Source organism: Strongylocentrotus purpuratus, unplaced genomic scaffold (genome assembly GCF_000002235.5).
Source record: "Strongylocentrotus purpuratus isolate Spur 01 unplaced genomic scaffold, Spur_5.0 spur5_scaffold_13, whole genome shotgun sequence".
NCBI classification, from domain to species: Eukaryota; Metazoa; Echinodermata; class Echinoidea; order Camarodonta; family Strongylocentrotidae; genus Strongylocentrotus; species Strongylocentrotus purpuratus.
Window position 1 is genome coordinate 33,348,278 of NW_022145598.1, and position 20,091 is coordinate 33,368,368.

The following is a 20,091-nucleotide window of genomic DNA, read 5'->3' on the forward strand; positions in this document are numbered from 1 at the left end:
TATGTCTGTTTCTTTGTATAGACCACCAGGTAGTGATAAGATTTTATTCGATTACTACGAAAAATTTCTTTCTTCCATTGATGTTTTTAATTATGATATGATTATTATGGGAGACTTGACTTGTGATATTAGAAAAAAACTGTAACTAGTCAAGCTAGAAAGTTGAATCAGATCCATAGTGTATATTGTTTACATCAAATTAAAGGCATCGTTTAACAATGTTAAATCTGAGATGCATGGCTCTACGTGTTATCAGTGTCTGTGATATGGTGTAAGCATTATAAAATGTGCTTCAAAATGATCATGAAGTGCCTCGAAAAAGTAAAAATCTTTGAGTGACCGGTTTTACCATTCTCACTTCCCACACTAGACTGTAGTGTTATAAGAACCGTGAGGAAAACGAAAATGAAATTTTGATTTCCAATCACAAATATCTCGATAATCAGACAGGCTCTCGGCCTGTAAAAGTCATGTGATTCCTGACTGACCTAAAGGTCTATAATTATGATTGCAGTATGAGGTAAATCCAGGATTTTGATTCAGAATCTGGGGCAATGAGACCGAGTCACTTTAAGGTGAATAAGTATACCCGTATAACACAGGATTCAATGAGTCTAATTGCTCATATTTTAATCAACTCTGTAGAGAAAGTAATACACACAGGATTAAGTGACAATTCTTTAAGTTTCCTCGTATTGAAGGCTAAGCCGATCCATAATGTTCGTAATACCGTAAAATGACGAATGTTGATATTGAGTCTTATCTATGTGACTTGAGAAATCTGAATTGGCACCTGGTTGAAGCTGCTTTGAATATTGACAAAGCCGACGTAGTCAGCAAAAATTTGTTAGTCGAAGTAATAAATAAACATATGCCCATTAGACAGAAAATTGTAATTAACAAATGTTCACCATGGATTTAACTTTATGTAACTTCCCCGATAGGTCAACGTGATAAGTTAAAGAATAAAGCCCTCAAAATATCCATGAGAACTTTCTCGCGAACAAAAAAAACTGAAAGATACATGTACATGAGATCAAATCCGATGGTCAAGTTAAGTCGATACATGAGTCCCCTTTGTTTAGGAACTCATTCTCATTATTTTGCCAAGACCTTTGGAGAGGACTTTAAAAGCCGTCAGTTACTGGATGCTTACACATGAACAAACCCGCGCTATTTCAGCAGTCAAGTAAAAACAAAACATCAAACCACGTACGTTATTAAATAGTTGAATATTACTGATTAATAAGATTGCAGAGCGCCATTTATATATAACACTTTTTAAAAAGTTGCGTTTCATACAGGTGGCGCTCTAGTACCTTTAAATATATAGCGAAATTTATTAGGAGAGTTTGGCGTATGTCCAGTTCCTTGGTATGGCCGACCCGGTTCGATCGAGTTGGTTACAATATTTGACGACTACTGCTTTGCTTAACAAGCTCAAAACATGGCTCTATTTAAATATGATCTATTGAGCTCACACGTAATTTCTCCAGTCGATATGCATGCTAGTGAGGCGGGGGTATGATTTTAATGAAAAATGCATTAATATACAATTCGTCCTTGTTTTCACGAAGTGACGGTAGCGGGGAAAATCGTAACGCAAAGTGAATGCAATTTTTTTTCACTACCGTCACTTCGTGAAAACAGCGACGAATTGTTTAACTGTCATTGGTAAACGTTAAACAAAAAAAACAAAAAAAAAATGATTGCGAAAGACTTTTGGTTTTTATTTTAATTTATGGTGATTGCCAATCAAGATCATCGAATCGTTATATAAGATGTTTAATTGATCGTAAACCTTTGTGTTACAGGGCCATGATTACTTGTGCCAGTCTCTCATGCTACGCGTTACTTATCCATGTATGTCGTATATCTGTAACACCCATAAATGGATTTTATTTATTTATTTATTTATTCAAGTCTTCTTTATACAGGGTGGCCCTTTCAATAACGAGTATTGCTCTTCCAATGGACGCCTTCAGACCATTATCAAGCTTTGAGGTGCTCCTTTTAATGAGAAAAATTAATATAATATGATATCTCCCATACGTCCAATGTAATGAAATCCGCCCAAAACATGACTAAATGGACTAAAGAGATCTTGATAGAATCAGTCCTGCATGCAGCACAGTTTGAACTATGAAATAAACTAATAAATTAATCCACGTATGTACTACTAGTGCAAAACTATGTGAGATAATACAGTTCTATTAACACAAATGTTTGGAACATAAATAGGTTTTGACCGCTTTATCAAAGTATAGGCCTACTCGATACTCCAATATTACACTTTTGCATGTGAAAAATAAAATTAATGTTATTATTTCCTACAGATAGCTTTGAATTTAAAATAGATAGGGGGCGAGAAAAAAAACAATATCAGTAAAACCCCCACAACATGGTCCAAACGATGTTAAGCTGAAAACGATCAATTGGCTGATTTCAACAATTACAGAAAACGTAGATAAATCAATTAATTAAAGAAACAGATTTAATTTTGGTAGAGTCGTCAAATAACATTACGTTCAAAAGGTAATAATTGAAGTACTGTAACATGATTTAATTAATAGAATTAAGAACAAAGACAAAAGAGTAGTATGTTTACTGCATGAATAACATCAATAATCAACGTGGACAGAGGAATAGCCACAGACACTACCAATTTGTTTGAACTGATTTACACTTATATTTTTGATATTGAATTTTGAGGGTTAACATAATCGCATAAAAAGATGGCTGAAGCTGTTGATCGCAAGGAGGGCAGCCTATATGACTAAACTTGTTGACGGTCTGGTCAGCTCTTTACTATATTAGACTCATTGTCAGTTGTTCTTGTCTTTCTTAAAGACACGTCAGATCTAACAGTTCCAGACTATTCTCCTTGATTTCTTCTTTATTATCGGCATCTGGTTCCATTCTTCCTTCGTTTAGCCCGGGGTGACGGACGTGAGCACAAAGAAAAGAGACAAAGATAAGTTTTCGATCCTACCCCCGTGCCCGCCCCCCCCCCCACAACTTCGACGTACATGTCCTTGTAGCACAAATGGTTTCGTAAAAAGAACATAATCGAAGCAATTGGATGGGCAAGAATGATAACACGAAGTAACCTTTGAGTTGACGGTCGGATCAATACGATGTTCATTAAAGGCACTCCCATCCTCCCATACTTGTTTTCAATAAAGTAATATATGCATATAGGACATTCTGAAAATATTTCAAAAACAGTTCAACATTTATTCCCATCTTCCTCAGATATTGGAGGTTGATGCCACATTACTAAATTTGTATTCCATTCCAATTCCATAGACATTTATTTCCTTCCTTTTTTTTAAAATTCAAACTGAGCATGATATGTAAAGAAGAGGCTTGTTGTGGGGTCACCATTACAAAACAGTTAAACATATTAAGTACATACTTAAATAATGATTATTATCTACATAAAATACCTATACAATGTAACTAAAAGATGAGAGAGAGAATAAGGAAGAAAATATATGAAGGGTTGGTACCTTACAATTTGTTAAATTACCAAAACCAGATCGCTTTTGTTAGCTACTCATTTTTTGTTATCAATGTGCACTACTATTTTAAGTTCTTTATAAAAAGAAGAAGGAGAAGCTCAAAGTTTGAATTACTTACATAATAAGCATGATAAAAACCAATTATATCAATACACAGTTTATTGACTTTTTAAAATAATACGCACAATTAGTTATAAGTGATTTAGACAGAGTGTGGTATTCACATCCATCGCTCATTGATATTTGAAGATAGAGAACTTCATGCTGTGTCACTAAATTTAACACCAGTAGAGAGCGGATAGACCCTAGTAATAATTATAAATGCAAATCAGATAAATCAATATCTAGTTAAACAAATATATGCACAATTATTTTTACAGTAATTTAGACAGAGAGTGCATGCTCATATCCATTAACCTCAATTTTTAGGACATTGCTGCATTTTTTTCTTTTCACAATATAGAGAGTATATAGTATAGAGCGATTTGACCCTATACTTATTAACATACTATAATAACATGATATACTAAAGGCCTTACAGTTAATAGATTTGTTAACAAGATATTATCCTAACTGGAAAGCGCATACTCATATTCATCTCCCACCGTTATTTGATTGATATGTTGGTGTTGAGTCACTACTGATTGGTTCTCATACGAACTGTCTCCGACCTTTGACACAGGATCAGTTGCCATGGTTTCATATGTTGGTGTCGTGTCAGTGGGCACTAGATCCATATACGGCTTCTGTGGTTTCTCCAGTTTCATTTTCGAAACACTGATCCTATAAAAATAATAATGTACACAAGAGAAAACAAGTGACATATCTGATTATGTTCAATCCATCAATCATATCTATGTATATGTTTTAATACCTACTTTTCTACGACTTCTAGTAATTGGAAATAATTCTTGAAGAATATTGAAAGCGTTCAAATTTGAGATGTTTCAACGTAATATGTTGATAACTCGAATGACTTTTTTCGATATCTGGACCCCAGATCCCAGTCCCGTTGCTTTATGAAAATACAGGTACCGCTAGAATATAGATATGTTTATATCTGTCTATTAAGTTATCGATGTTGTTAGAGAAACAAACTATTTATTATGACTATATATTTATTTCAGCATTGAAATAGGTGTAAATTGTGAATAACTGATGCTGATATAATTGAAATAGTTATAACCATCCTTTAATGACATTCGTTATCACAGAAACATATATAATCGACGCATTTACGTCAATTTTTTCAAATATTTCTAATTTCAGCGCGGATGTATACCTAAGTTTGATGTACAGGAAGGTAATCACAACTCCAAAAACAAGAAGCAGCAGTGCCACAACTCCGACCCCGATCGCCAGCTCTGTACATGAAGAATAAAGAGATTACTAAAAATAGATAACTCGCTTAAACTATTCATATCATGTGTTAAATGAAAATTTACAGTTTGTAACACAATGCTTTCCTATATGTTTACGTAATGCGAGAGGAAATGAGAGAATAGAAGTTGCGAAGCCTAAAAGAAAGTTTCACAATGCTATAAACATCTTCAGGTGTAGTTGTAATACACAGGGATTTTTAAAGCTTCACAAAGAAAGGATCCCTAGACAAAAGACAATATTGCCATGTGCACTTCATCAATTTATGAATTAAGAAGACCTCCATTATACCTTTGTAAGATTCACTGAACTTATCAGGAGAGGGTAATGGGCTTTGGACTGTTGTCTGGAATGATTGAACACTATGCGATGATGTAACGATAGAGGATGACATAGCAATATGTGGTGATGTAGCAAGAGAGGAAGACTTCGTCATTCTTGAAGAATGTGGTGTTGACACTGATCCAGTAGTTGTCTCTGCGGGGAAAAAACACTTAATTAAGGATGATTAAAATATGGTAAACGCTATCCTCATTCACGTATGATATCAAATAATGTATAGGCCTATATGGGTGAGCCCCAAATATGTATGTGTAAACATCTCCTAGCGGTGCATTTAAGTTGTTGGCTTGCCTCTTTATTATTAATTTGCTTTAATTGCATTAATTTATTTTGATTCGAAATATAAGAAGAGCTTAATTTCAAACGGCGCTAAATCCACTTGAAAGTCAAAACCAATAATAAAAAAATTAATTTCATTAAATATCATCATACTTGATTATTCAGAATCATTTGTTTATGTGTCCTAATTAAATTATACTAAGGGTGTGTTTCCATGACATCATACTTACTAGGTAGATGGTGGTAGAGATAGAGATCATCAACACCCACATCACTCAATGTTGAACTTCTAGTTGACGTGAAAGTAATCTATGAATGTATATATTGCTTGTATTAAAATAGATTCAACAATGATTTCAGATTGCAAGCTTACCAAAATATATGTGCGATTAAACAATGTAAAACATGGCATTTTTGACATTGGCAAAAATGCTCTTATTATTTACGAGATTTGTGAATAAAACAACGGATGCTACATGGCTTATAATTATTATTACACGTAAAATAGTCATTTCTTTTTTAAACTTTGTTTTCTAGGATTTAAAACTAATTAGAAAAGTGATTATAGAAGTTGCCGTGTATAGACGTTAATTCGTTAGATTTAGGGTTTAAATAAAAGCCGGTACAATTGTCTTTTGGCAAGACATTAATCCCTCTTCCAACTCCAACCTGGCAATTGCTGGGGTAATAATAATTGAAGGCCCTCAGGAATAACACCACCACTGATAAGGCTTTCATACGCCTGGATGGTTTTAAAATAATTAAGTGGTCGGTGTCGTTGTTGCGGATATTCAAAGATATAGTAGGTCCATATTTAGACCCACTCGAGACGGCCGAGACTGAACTTACCTGAACTGGATTATCTCCACATGACACTGTGGTGTTCTGTTCATGCCATTCGTTTCCTTGATCTCCAGAAAGGATGAGAACTGTCTCTCCATCCTGACACACACTGACCTCGAGTTTTCCATCCTAGATTTCACACAGTAGAATATTGTGTATTACTGCAATTTGGTCAATATGAAGCACAATATACAATACAAAATTACAAACAAAAACACATAGAAAGAGACAAAAAGTTAAACCTTCTGTGCATACGTGTGTATACTTACCCCATATAAGTGATACCAGAATGTCAGCCACCCTTCATCACCTGTCAGATTGAATGGAGGGGTTGCTATGGTAGCCTTTTGACCTCCACCTCCACCAATACCATCTGTGTCTGTCCATAAGAATCTTCCTGCCGATAATGAAGAGTGACACAAATACTTCCTAATGTTACATCATTTCTATATATTTATTCATATTTTGATTTGTTGAAATTATACTTTTTTGTGTCATGAAGGGTCCCAACGGAAACCAGTATTTTTGTTGCTGATTGGGCTACCCGTCTTTTTAAAGATGTGTAATAACTAAATTATTTTTTAAAAACTTCACGAACGGCCAACACATCGTTCGGTTGGCAGTCAGTATGGAGTTGCTGTGGTAGTGTGACTGAAGTGTGATGAGTTTGATGTGAGCGCAATTAGATTGATATACATTCATGTATGAAAGTTCTGAATATTTAGCTTTGTTTTTTTAATATTTATTTTGATTGACTTGATTTTTTCTAATAAACCTCCATAAAACAGATCAGTGTCCTTGTCTAACACATAATTTTTCTGCCATGGTCTCTTCAAATTGCTTGAGCTGGCTGGCATAAGAGAAAAATGAATATAAGACCTATCCCTCTTACATTGCTTGAGCTGTGTGATACCGTGAAGGTCCTGTACCTGCTTTCCCAGAAGAAGCCTTATACAATGTAGTATACATGATGATTGTTTTGATTTGTGAGCCTTACTAGAGCTTTGACATTACCAAAATAATAGGGCAAATACGGTTAAATGATACGTCTAATGCCAATGTTTAGTCATATTACCGTATAAACCTAGCCTAACGAAAGCAGGCATGGCACATGAAATTATCAAGTGCTTTGAATTTTTCGATACTGAGCTTTTAAAATCCAAAAAAAAATATTGTTTTAGCTGTCTTCGTTTATTTCACTGAGTGCATCAAGACCCACACGCTCCCATTGAAAATGATTTAAATGTTTTGAACCATCGATATTACCTCCCCCTCCTGGTTTGCCTGTGTGATCCTGTGAAGGTCCAGTGTCTGCTTTCCCAGAAGTTGAGGTTAGCTTCCAGTCAAAGTCATCGTCTACACCTTGCACCATGCCACAGAACGTCTCACTCGTACTTGTGCCGAAGTCACAAGAAAATAACACTGTATAATGATTGACAACAACAGAATGATTTCCTTTCATTATGATTAGGCTCACTATATAAAATAGGTATTCAAATGACAAATTTAAATAAAATGGTAGTTTACTAGCTCATCAAAATTCAAAATTCAGTTCATCATCCCCATATAAAAACGGTCTAGCGATTATCTTTATTATAGTCTTTGCGGCATATTATAGGTATCTTCTGGCCAGCATCGGCAATATGCTGAAAAATACTACTACAAATATTGAATACCCGACGTCACAGGAAGAGTATAAACCTATTTTAAATTAAATAATAACGAGACGTAAGGTCAGTAACCTATCAAGTTTAGTCTTCCCTTCATCCATAATCTACTCTATATCAGCTTTAAAGGGTTCGATGTGATATTGGAAGCATCAGTTGAAGTGACTTGGTAACATTGTTGAAGATTGATGAAAAAATTGCTTTATTTTTGTATAAAATGTTACTAACTATATTCCTTCTATTGTACTAACCCTCTGACATGCAACAAATCCTGAAAAAATTCTCAAACCACGAAGATATCTATATGGTTTTCTTTGAAGGAGTCGATGTATGACACCCTCTAACAGTGATTAACAGTAAATTCTCCAAGCCATTTTTGAATTTTCCCAACCGTTTTTGCATGAAAAATTTTTTAAAAAATCTGTCAACACTGAAATGTCTGGAATGAAATGTAGAGCCATTTTATTGCTTTGTGATGATATCCATTTACCTAAAATGTAAATAAATAATTGTAAAAATAAAGTTGGGAGAATTAAGGAATCGATCAGAGTTTTCTCAACTTGTACCATAAATAATCGGTCCGTTTTCACTCAAATTTTCAGATTATCTTTAATTGTACATCTAGCATTGAAGTCACTACCTTAGCACCACTATCTCTCATCTGAACAATGTTACCAAGTCCCTTTAATCGCCCACTAATTGCTCCATCATGAACATGCCACAGAGACGTCTTTTGACGACATGGTAAAACTTTCTTGCTAAAGAATGTTATGGGGTTATTGTATACACAATCCAGTTATTTCTATATATGCATAATAACAGCAGGTTCTGATATCTTTCACAGAACCATTATGCAGACCAATATATAATCTGAAGTGATGGGAAAACTACTTACGGTTTTCAGTGACACCAAAAGAAGGTGGAGTGACCAGTACACATAGCAGGAGAAGAATTATGAATGACGCCATGACAACATCAGAAATGATTCAATAACAAGGTTCGACCTATCACTCCGATCCGACAAATGCATGAAATCCCTAAAATGCAAAATGTTACCATACAATACAATTGCATGCATGGTATTGTCGCTTTACATTATTGTGTATGCTTGTGCGAGGCTAAAACTGTCTGTTGAAGAAAAAAAATGTTTTCTTCTGTCTGCCATTGACGTTTATTTGTAAGCATTGTGGACCTATAGTTCACGAAGCGTTGAAGAATCAAAGAAAGGTTATTTACCCTGTGCCACTCACGGGAGTAATGAGCAAAGCTAGTGTAGGGTTGCGGTTCTAACAAATTCCTAGCACTCTTAAGTACACAGAGGCAGCCCAGCAGACATGTTGTACGATTGATAACTCCTGGCTAACTGACCAGGTTTTAATGTAGCAAAGCATTACAGCATTCTATGTAGCATTCCACATACATTCCATGCAAAATAGAAGAAACCAATAAATATTCATTTAGTCCCATACAAGTATAAATCAGCATCACCAAGTATTCTTGAATATTCAAACATAAACAAAGGGTATACATTGAATATTCATGGTATATGTAAATTATACTATAAGCTTGACTGCATCAGGTGAACATTGAAACCAATGAGAGAGAGAGAGAGAGAGAGAGATAGACAGATGAAAGGATGGTGGATGAAAAGGGTGAATGTAAATGAGGGATGACCTATTAATATGAAAGGGATGAATCATGGATATGAGGGGGAGTTTCAGAAGTTCAAAATAAATCCCTACAAACTAGTCTTCCCCTTACAAATAAAATGTCCTCATTTTATAAGGCATTGTCCTTTCTTTGATTACCGAAACATCTAACACATTAAACATTTTTTTAAATGATATTTTCTATCCTTTCCTCTTGTAAACAGAGAATCACTATCAATATATCCTTTTGTTTTCCTTTAAAAGAAAAACTAAACCTTACTACCTGTAAGCATATATATATACAATTGTACAAAACAAATGAATTTTACTCGTATATAAATGACCTATGACTCAAATGTACAGAGTATTAGCTTAATATACATGTATAAGCTGAAAAGAAAAACAAAAATCTGCAAAAACCACATGATTTTATATATATCTGAGCTTTCCCGCTTCCAATCTGTTTCACTTTTATCTCGGGGAAACACTTCCCAATTCCAATGGTAAAACAGAAACAACTATAAATACAGTGTATCTGCCTTTCTAAAAAAAACAATTGACTCAAAAAGTTGTAACAATCCTAACAAAATACTTTTTGTTCAAACGCCGTTTCCTTTGTTTCTAAAGCCAAATACAGTTCCAAATTTGTTACGCTCTCATTATTTTGAGCAATTGGTAAGGAAATGAAATCATCTATAGCTGAATAATTCTTTCAACCAATTATTACTTTCTTTTTTTTTTTTACCTTCTAGAAATGCGAAATGCTATCACTTGAAAATTTGAGATCTTCCAGAATCTATCCATTACATGAATACAAATACATAACATTCATATTCCTATCATCATAATAACCAGACATAAGTGATTATATCACATTATCATAATATAAAACATAAGTCATTTCAGAAAAATAGTTTTCAACAGTATCCTTGCTTTTGGTTAAGCAAAATGGCCCCTCAAAATATAAAACATTTCCAACTGAGATTGAGCCAGCGCCTGCTTTGTCACTTGTAGCTAGCAAAGATTAAATCCACAAAAAAAAACATTATCAGTTCAAACATCTCGTACCCTTCAATGACATCATACCTCTGAATAATACATAATGCATGAGAAGTGGTCACATTCAAATGTAACAATTTTCTTTTCTTTTTGTCAAAAATATTTGGATCGCCCAAACAAAATACAAACATATCCTCACACGAAGACTATAATCAATCACATTTTTTCTGTCCGTCTTCTTTTTTTCTTTTTTTAAACAACTACCAAAACAATGATATCTCTCTCTTGACAATCAACAACTGTCCATTTACTTTGTCAAGACGCATGCAAAATTAAGAAAATCCATATTTTTCCTTGGTTTTGTCTTTACTTCAAGAATTTCAAACGCTATGAATACAAACAAAGAAAATCCAATCTAGTATAACCATCACTAGACATCAATTGAAGAAATTTGTAAAAATGTATCTTGCAATATATGAACACCAACAAATATACCGATATATTCTAGATATTTCACCAAATGCCTAACAATGGTCCATGTGCTTTGTATGAATCATTAATAATACACACACAAATATAACTCAAATTTAGAAGGTCTGTAATTAAACAAAAATTCGCGAGAAATGCAGAAGGAATTACAGTCCATTCCAATTCTTATTCGTCTAACGCCCGAAAATCTTAGTCCATAATTCTGATGTTCTGACCCGTACAGAACTCATGGAATTCACAGTCCATTCAATATCAAAATCGCTCAAAATTGTTGCTGAGTCCATATAGAGTCAAATATATTGAACAGTCCAGTTTAGCACTTAAAGTTCAAATGAGTTCGAATGCCTCTGTCATTCATGATCACAGTCCAATCAATATTGTAATTTTCCATAACCGAAAGTTGACAGTTTAAACGTTCTTTTCTTCGGACGGAAATGTCGACGTCAGACTAATAAAATGTTTAATACCTCTCCATAACGGAAAATAGTCACATTTGGTAATCGCTATACTTCTGCGGTTTGTGGACGCGTCTACCAGAGCGAGTTTGAGGTAACTGCGTCCTGGTGTCCTCTTGCGTCGTGGGGTCTTCTTGCATAGTGCGGGGTGTATGTTGGTCCGCTGATGCACCAGTTGATGGCTGAGTGGTGTGTTGCTGGTCGTTGATCTCGGGGTTGACCTTGACCTCGGGGTTGACATCAGGGTAGACATCGGGGTTGACATCGGGGTTGACATCGGGGTTGACATCGGGGTTGACATCAGGGTTTACTCTAGAGGGCCCTGGTCTATGGAAATGGTCAGGGGAGTTAACCTGTCGCTCTCGAGTCTGTCGTTGTATGGATTGAGTTGATGACTGTCCATTAGACGCCTCTGACCAAGATGGCTGGTCAGAATTGCCTAACTCAGAGCGGATTGGTTGTTGACCCGCTGGAACCTGGAGGTCTTCTGGCGGCCGGAACTGATCAGCTTGTGTTGGAGTGTTAGTTGACCATGGCATCTCTATTGAAGAGTGAGATGCCAAATGAGATGGAGGAGGAATGTCAGGCCTTGCCTGATTACTTGAAGGAGGACTTGAGGAAGGAGGGATAACTTCATGTCTTTTCTGACTCTGACTACCTGAAGGAGGACGTGAAGTTGAAGGTCCTTTCCCTTGTAGAAAAGCTCTAGATCTGAAGAGTTTGAGTCTGTTGTGATGAACTAGTTTCTTTGCACTTTCATCATGAATGTCGGCTATCAGGTAGTTAAGGTTATCTGGTGAGGATGAGACGATGATGAAAGGTCCCTTCCAGTTGGGCTCCAGTTTGCGTCTAGCATTGACGGGATTGTGTAACCAAACTAGATCTCCTGGTGCATACTTGATGGTCCTAGTTGACGCATCATAGTCCCTTTTCTGCCTGAGTTGAGCTTGTTCTGCCTTCTGTCTGGTATGTTGGAAAGCCTGTCTTAGCCGGGAACACACATCAGTGACATACTCTTGAGGAGAATCATATGACTGAGTCATGATAGGACAAGTGGCACTAGCTGGGGTCCTTGCTTCACGACCATGCATGATGAAATAGGGTGTCATGCCAGTGCTTGTATGGACACTAGTGTTGTAGGCTAGCTGCAATTGATGTATGTGCTTGTCCCAGTCACCTCCTTGGTCTGCTATGTACTTAGCAAGTTGTTCTTTGATAACTCTGTTCGCTCTTTCAACGATGCCAGCTCCCTGTGGATGGTAAGGGGATGATCGAGATTTGCGAATGCCGAGCCTCTTGCAGAGATCCTGGACTAGTCTGGATTCAAATTGTCTTCCTTGGTCTGTATGTAGTGACTCAGGAACTCCATGCTCCTTGATGTATTCTTCGAATAAGTGTCCAGCCACAGTCTGGGCGGTCTGGTCTCGCATGGGGTAAATATTGGTGTATTTACTAAAGTGATCAACAACAACCAAAATATAGTGGTACCCGCTTCTTGAAGTAGGAAGCTCGGCTATATCAGCGAAAACCATTTGAAGAGGGTGATCGGTCTTTTTGCTCTGGAGTGGAGCTTGGTGCTTAGGACTTGGAGATCTAATCGACTCACAGGCAGGACAAGTTCTGCAGTAGTCGGTTATATCCTTGTGCATGAAAGGCCAAAAGCACATAGATTCAGCCCTGTGTAGTGTGCGTTGAACTCCGAAGTGTCCAGAGGATGGATTACCATGTATCTCTTGCAGGACTTGAGGGATAAGAGATTCAGGCACAACTACCTGAAGAGAGGACGAACCCGAGTTGTCTTGTCGTCGTCGGTATAAGAGATCATTCTCTAGTACAAGACGAGGGAGTTGCCATAGGAGACGCCGTAGACGAGGTGATTGTCGCCGGACTTCTCTCACCGTGGGATGACGTACTTCCGTGATGTACTTGATTATTCTCTGAATGTCTCTGTCGTGTTGCTGATGATACTGTAAATCAGCATGATGGCTAGCCAGGATAAAGTTCTCGGGAGGTTTATCAGCCATTGAGTTGGATGACTTTGTGTTCACCATACTAACAGGGTGTGTAACATCTTCCGGCATGCGCGACATTGCATCAGCATTTTGATGTGCAGTGCCCTTCTTGTGAGTCATGGTGAAAGAATATGCATTCAACTCTACAATCCACCTTGCTCTCCGTCCTGTCGCATCGTCTTGGATAGGTACACTGTTGTAGCCCAACAGAGGGCGATGGTCAGTGAGAATGTTAAATTCTTGGCCTCTAAGATAATGTCTGAAATGGCGGATTGACGAGATAACTGCCCACAGTTCCCTATCGTAGGTAGACCATCTACGCTGGGACTCCGTAAGCTTCCGACTGTAGAAAGCAACCACTCGGTCATTACCACCTTGCAACTGAGAGAGTACGGCTCCAATAGCATCTTGTGAAGCATCCGTGGCTAAGCTAAACTTGTTGTTGAAGTCTGGGTATGCAAGGATTGGTGGGCTTGTGAGAGACGACTTCAGTTGGTTGAAGGCTTCTTCACAATCATCAGTCCAGATGAACTTCTTGCCTTTATGAGTCAAGTCAGTGAGTGGAGATGCTACTTGAGCAAAACTTGGCATAAACCGACGATAGTAGGAGGCAAGTCCTAGAAATGCTCTCACTTGGGTTGGAGTCTTCGGCTGAGGCCAGGATGAGACTTTCTTGGTGTTGACTGGATCGGGGCGAACTCCAGTAGTACTGATCACATGTCCCAGATAGGTTACTTCCTTTCGAAAGAATTGACATTTCGAAGGTTTCAGCTTGAGATTGGCTTCTCGAAATCGTTGTAAGAGTTCCCGGAGATTGTGTAGGTGATCTTGAAATGTCTTGCCGAGTATAATGCAATCATCTAAGTAGATAAGACATGTTGACCAATGGAGACCATGGAGGACGGCTTCCATTACTCGCTGGAACGTCATTGGCGCGTTGACTAAACCAAATGGCATGACCTTAAACTGATAGAGGCCAGTTCCAGTGGTAAATGCGGTCTTCTCCTTGTCTTTCGGATCCAAAGGGATCTGCCAATAGCCTGAAGATAGGTCAATTACACTGAAGTAGGACGAGGAGGACAGAGCATCGATAGAATCGTCCTGTCGTGGAATCGGATGCGAATCCCGTACCGTAACCGCATTCAAAGCTCTGTAGTCAACACAAAACCTGTAGGTCTTGTCCTTCTTTCACACCATAACGATGGGGCTTGCCCAAGGACTAAAACTTTCCTCGATGATGTCTCGACGAAGTAGCTCATCAACCTGGTTCTGGATCTCGACTCTCATAGTTGGTGACGTCCTGTATGCCCTTTTACGAGTTGGTACCTCTGTTGATGTAGTGATGTCATGGTAGGCGAGGTTAGTCTGTCCAATATCCTCGGATGTGCTGCTGAAAACATCAGAGTATGAATTGAGTAGACTTTCAGCAGACTCATACTCGGTCTTGGACAGACTAGAAGTAGGAAGCATCGACGAAGCTTGAAAAGACGAACTTTTCTGTGTGCCAGCTACAATACTGTCAATGATTTCATATTCTTCCTCACTGTCTCCAGTAGTAGAATAGAACTGCCCAAGGGTGGTGTCGATCTGCAGATAATTGCACTGTCTCAGATGAAGGGTTGATCAGCCTGAGTAAGATGATACCATCTTGCGGTCGAGATAGAGACCTTGCACCTGCTACATGGAGATGTTCATGGATGGAGGGCTCAAAGATTCCATCGTAGTCTTGTGGAATTACATCAGGCTGAGGGGGAATAAGGCGGCCTTGGACATGTACCTCACTCATCCCAGGAAGAGTTGCCCTTCCTATCAGCGAAACATTGCACTTGAGTGGTACTTGATATTGACGACGGTAGACCAGTGGAATACTCATACCAGGCATAGTGAATGTCGTAGTAGATAGAGTGGCATCATGTTTGAACATGAAATCCCAACCAAGGACGAAAGGATGAGTTATGTTCCTTGCAACATTGAACATATGTCTGGTTGTTTTACCAAGATGGATGGTGGGAGAGGTTGTGCCAATGATGTCAATGCCTTCTCTGGTTATCGTTGAAGCCAGAGTTGTCGACTTCTGTAATATACTTCGCTGGCTTTCTGAGATGGAGTAGTAGAAATCTGCACTCATCAGTGATATAAATGAACCACTGTCAATAAAAGCCAAAATATAGGAGTTGTCAACGATTGCTGGAATATATGGTGGCGGAGGTGAAGGAGAAAAATGATCATTAACGGCCGAAGTAGATGGAGGATGAGATTTGTTGTCAGTTTGAGTCTGTTTGGTCAAGAGTGGTGAAGTTGATGAGTGACCCTCCTCACCAACTACCAGTAGTTTCCCTGGTCATCGAAACGAACCTTCCTGTGCTGTTCACCGTTCAACTGATGATAAGGGGTATCTCTTGTACCAGAAGCGTGGTGGTCGTCAGAACGTGAAGACTGCCAGTTAGCTTGGTTTGAGTATCTTGACTGTCGTGGGCTAGCAGATCTACCATCATCGTATGCATTACGCCTGGGTGGGGTTGACCCGCGAAGTGTGCGATGATGTGTAGGGCTCTGAGTGCGTTGGTGACGTAGGGGGCTGGGCGACCTGAAGCGTCGTTGATGTGGTTGGTATGGGCTAGGCGATCGAGATGGTTGGCGCCAACGATCATCTGAATATCGGCGATTCGACCGAGACGGGTGGTCATAAGGACTGGGCGATCTCGACGGTTGGAGACGACGATCAGAGTATTGAGGTCCTGGTGTAGAGTTGCTTCTCTCCAACTTGAGCTCCAGCTCATCCAACCGTTTCAAGACCTTTTCAAGCGTCGCTGAGGTGGCATCCCTCTTCGGAGAAGTTGACGCTACAGTAAAGTCTGTTGCCACCGATAGTTGTCCCAACCTGTTCGCTCTTTCAACCCGCACCGCAACATCCAGCGCCTCGCTAAACGACGTCGCACCCATCTCGTGAATTCTGATCTGCAGGGGTTTGTCAATACCGGCGAGAAATCTGCGAAATTTCTCTCCATCCTTTCCTGCAGTGTCATAATTAGGGAAGGCTTCTTACACTAGTGTCGTAATTGCTGCCGCAAAAACTTCCAAAACCTCATTCTGTTGCCGCTTCCGAGCATCGATACATGACTTGAACGTGGTCAAATATTTAGTATTCCCCAAAACAGCAGAAAGTTTCTTTCTAACCACACTGTACTCTTGTTGTTCTGTGCTCGGAATACTCTCCCAAACTGTGAAAGCCGCACCCGCTAGTCTGGATGGGAGGATGAGATGCAGTTTTCTTTCTGTCTGGGGAAGAACTTCAACCGCTACTTCCAGCCTTCGTACCCACTGCCCAAAATTTCTACCGTCTTCTCCAGTGAAGACCTCAGGGAGGTCTAGACGAAATGTACTCATGATATCTAAAATCAGTAATACTTGAAAGTCAGTCTTGAATTGCAAGCATTGGTAAACCTGAAATTGCAAGAACAAATCTAATCCACTATGAAATGTGTTGAGTCCATACAGGTTTCACACTGAAAAACATGGATCCAAATACACCGATTCACTTGGAAATTTCACTAACTGCAGAATATGCATGTAGAAGAATTCGCGAAGAAGGAAGAATCCTACTGAAGCAGGATGAAAACTAACATTGGCAGGAGCACAGTAGAAACAGCGCCTTTCGAAAAGGGTGAACTAAATTACCTGAAGTAGGAAGCAAATTCACGAAGCAGGGCGTAACTGTATCAATCGAAGCAGGGTGAAGAGATAACCAAAACCTTGACTATCAGCCGCCGCTGGAAGAAGCTGCCTGAAGCTCTGGGGAAGAAGAGGCTAGAAAAACACCGCTGCCACCAATGTAGGGTTGCGGTTCTAACAAATTCCTAGCACTCTTAAGTACACAGAGGCAGCCCAGCAGACATGTTGTACGATTGATAACTCCTGGCTAACTGACCAGGTTTTAATGTAGCAAAGCATTACAGCATTCTATGTAGCATTCCACATACATTCCATGCAAAATAGAAGAAACCAATAAATATTCATTTAGTCCCATACAAGTATAAATCAGCATCACCAAGTATTCTTGAATATTCAAACATAAACAAAGGGTATACATTGAATATTCATGGTATATGTAAATTATACTATAAGCTTGACTGCATCAGGTGAACATTGAAACCAATGAGAGAGAGAGAGAGAGAGAGAGAGATAGACAGATGAAAGGATGGTGGATGAAAAGGGTGAATGTAAATGAGGGATGACCTATTAATATGAAAGGGATGAATCATGGATATGAGGGGGAGTTTCAGAAGTTCAAAATAAATCCCTACACTAGCATAGTAGAAATAGTTACGCCAACGTGAGTAGTATTAGTTCAGAGGTCAAACTCATGCTGTAGAGCGGAAATAGATTCTCCCAAAGAGATTGTACATATGTGCGAGATAACTAATCGGATCTCCATGACCCTTGATTGTGTACTTCCCACAACTATCACTCGCAATACGCTACGGCAATGAGGAAGTTAAAGGTGGCAAAGCTGACCATGCCGTAACAGGTTTCTTTCTCTTGATAACTTACATGGCTAATAGACTTGAAAACAATTTGTTTCATATCTGTTAACAAAAAAATTGATATGAAAATTCATAAGTTTTGAATTATTAAATCTGTTAGTTGCGTTCTGGTAAGATATTCAACACTTTGTGCTCGTGTTATATATTGGAGAGAAGGAGGGAGATAGTAGTAGTAGTAGTAGTAGTAGTAGTAGTATAGAATAAGAAGGAAATGGTAAATTATTGAGGGTTTTGAGTAGATTTTTCAGTGTTGCCAGGGTTTCAGGTAACGTTTTCTAGATGTTAGAGTTGTGGGTAAAGTTTTCTGGGTATTCAGTGTTGTAGGTAAGACGCATTCCCAACATAAAATAACTAATTTCAGTTCAGCAATATTTTCAGTACATTTTATTTCAAGAATATTGTAAAAACAGTTGTAAGTGTTGTAGATAGAAGATGCATGTTCATATCAATCGTCTTCAGATATTAGAAGTTGATGCTAAATGACTACATTTATATTCAGTTCAATTCCATCAATGAAGAGTATAATTCCAAAAAGAGCTAAATCCAATTTAATAATTTCTGAGAAAAAAAGAGATTGTATTTTGTACCGGCGTCTATGGACATGTGATATTAGAAGGTGCATTTTTTTTATAATTGCTCCCAAAATTCAGGTATATAATGTTGTTGAAATACAGGTACTTAAGTGAACAATTTTCTGATATCAATAACTCAATTCTCATCAAAAGTGGATTTAGCTCCTTTTGAAATTAAGCTCTTCAAATATATAATTTCCTTATGTTGTTCAAACTGAACATAATATCGTCGAAATATATTTACTATGTAGGAAGGAGGCGAAATTCCTATAATGCACGAGGCTTGTGTTGTGGGGTCGCTTTAACAAAACAGTTATGCATATGAATTACATAATTACACAATTATAAACATATCTATAACAATAAAATTAAGAGAACAGAGAGAGAGAAGAAGGGAGAAGTTATTTGAAGGCAATTTTTCATGTTACCAAAACCAGATCGCTTGTACTAGCTACTCTTTTTTTAAAAATCAATATGCACTGTTATTTTTAGTACTTTAGACAGAGAGTGCATACTCTTAGGGGAGCCTTCCAAAGTTGCGACTGTGCCGCGACGCGTCCGGGCGCAGACCAGGATATGAGAACAAAGGAGGCGCCTTTTTGCGCCCATTTGCGCCTCTTTGCGTCGGATACGAGAGGACTTCAGTTGGTTTCCAGCTCATTAAAATCTGGCTATTGTTTGGAGTCTCATTGTTACGAAATTACCCCGCCGGGACGCGCCCCGGTGAAGCCCTTGACATTTGTGAATGGGAGCTTAAACTTTGAATAGCTTTCGCGCCCTTTCGCGCCCGGTCCGGCGCATTAGTTATTCATGTAGTGCCCGCATGTGTGTCACTCTCGTCTTGCGAGATTTGACTCTTAAAATCATTACTTTGGCTACTGATTTGTTTTAATATTATTTTACGTACATGACATTGGTTACAATGTTTGTTCTGATTGTTTATTTTCCTCTCAACATCGGAGTTCTATAGGCGTTAACGTTGGCATGATTGTTCATTATTTCATCTCCTCCTGTTCTGTCCATGATTGTGTTCAATATATCAATTTTAATACAAATTGATTTGTTCACAAAAAAACAACTTTATTTTATACTTACCCCACTCTCTCTGACATTGTTTTCTTCGTGCATGTTTTGACACTTTATTTGTTTCATATTATTACATTAAAATTGTGTATATTTACTCTAGCGATGTTATCGCATGTTTCGGTTTTCTTGTTTTGTATCTTTAATTTTCGTTGCATCTTGTAAACAGTTCTGTCGTATGATCATTATAAATCATATAATTATATCATCAGTCTGTTATTTCAATACATAGATCCTTTGAATCTTCTTAAAA

The 20,091-nt window shown here is 38.1% G+C and overlaps 1 long non-coding RNA gene across 1 annotated transcript; it reads right to left on the bottom strand.

Annotated features, from left to right (window-relative positions):
* Positions 1-5,762: 5,762 nt before the first annotated feature.
* Positions 5,763-6,755, bottom strand: LOC105444074. Its single transcript, XR_004063866.1, has 3 exons — positions 6,638-6,755; positions 6,375-6,497; positions 5,763-5,834 (listed from the first exon to the last, which is right to left on the bottom strand). It is a non-coding gene; the product is annotated as an uncharacterized LOC105444074 (long non-coding RNA).
* Between the last annotated feature and the right edge of the window lie 13,336 nt (positions 6,756-20,091).